This window comes from Myotis brandtii, unplaced genomic scaffold, assembly GCF_000412655.1.
Source record: "Myotis brandtii unplaced genomic scaffold, ASM41265v1 scaffold58, whole genome shotgun sequence".
Lineage (NCBI taxonomy): Eukaryota > Metazoa > Chordata > Mammalia > Chiroptera > Vespertilionidae > Myotis > Myotis brandtii.
In genome coordinates this window covers 1,308,358-1,309,784 of record NW_005370176.1, presented here as the reverse complement: position 1 = coordinate 1,309,784, position 1,427 = coordinate 1,308,358, and positions in this window count along the sequence as shown.

The window sequence follows — 1,427 nt, the reverse complement described above, 5'->3', positions numbered from 1 at the left end:
AAAATATTTCTTCTAATTAATTTCCTTTCAATGTGCATGAATCCGTGCACCAGGCCTCTAGTTATATTATTTTTTTTATGCCTAGGTATTATATTTTCTACTTTTTCTTTGCCCCCTTTCCTCATTTATACTAGTACATTTTTATTGTTATATTTTATGTATTTGTATAAATGACCTCAAATCTCTCTTTTTTTTTTTAAATAAAAGCTTCTAAGGGATCCACTTTATCTTTGGAGTATAAAATTTGCTAAACTTCACATGATTCAAACCAAGATTCCAAAGTGTTCTACAAGGTTTCTGAATGTACCATACTAACACCAGTGTCCTCAACAGTGAACACTGTTGTCACAATTCTGGAGTGACCATGAGAGTTGCAGACCTCTGTGAAGTCAACATTGTCTAGTTCAGCCGAAACCGGTTTGGCTCAGTGGATAGAGCGTCGGCCTGTGGACTGAAGGGTCCCAGGTTCGATTCCGGTCAAGGGGGTGTGCCTGGGTTGCGGGCACATCCCCAGTGGGAGATGTGCAGGAGGCGGCTGATCGATGTTTCTCTCTCATCGATGTTTCTAGCTCTCTATCTCTCTCCCTTCCTCTCTGTAAAAAATCAATAAAATATATTTTAAAAAACAAACAAACAAAAAAAACATTGTCTAGTTCAAACTATTGTATCTTTGGTTAGTGAAAAAAAGTCCTAAGACTTGAACTCTATGGTATGCTAAGTGAAATAAGCCTGGCCGAGAAGACAAATACCATATGATTTCACTCATATGTGGGATCTAATGAACAAAATAAATAAACAAACAAATAGAAACAGATTCATAAATACAGAGAACAGACTGACAGCTATCGAGGGGAGGAGGTAGGAGGGCTAGGTGAAAAAAGGTGAAGGGATTAAGCAAAAAAACTCCCAAACAAACCCAACCTTATAGACATAGACAACAGTATGGGGATTACCAGAGGGAAAGGGGGGTGGGGGAAGGTTGAAGAGGGAAAGGGGGATAATAGTGAAGTAAGGGGATTTGACTTTGGGTGGTGAACACACAATACAATATACAGATGATGTATTATAGAACTGTACACTTGAAACCTACATAGTTTTGTTAACTAATATCACCCCAATAAATTCAATAAAATTTTTTTAAAAGACTTAAACTCTAGGCCCAGTTAATTTATTCATTTATTTAAATATTTATTACTCGCTTACTATGCACCAGGCATGCAGTTAGGTTCTGTAGATACAATGGTAAACTAGACATGGCCTATGCCTTCATAGATTTTATAATATAGAAGTGAAGAAAGACATTAATCAAATAATTCCAAGAATGTAATTACAGGTCATAAATAGGTTCTGGGAGCATGTGGAATCAGAACTTGTCTTGAAAGTCAGGGAAGATGTCTTTGAATTGAGACCTGCAGGATAAATAGATG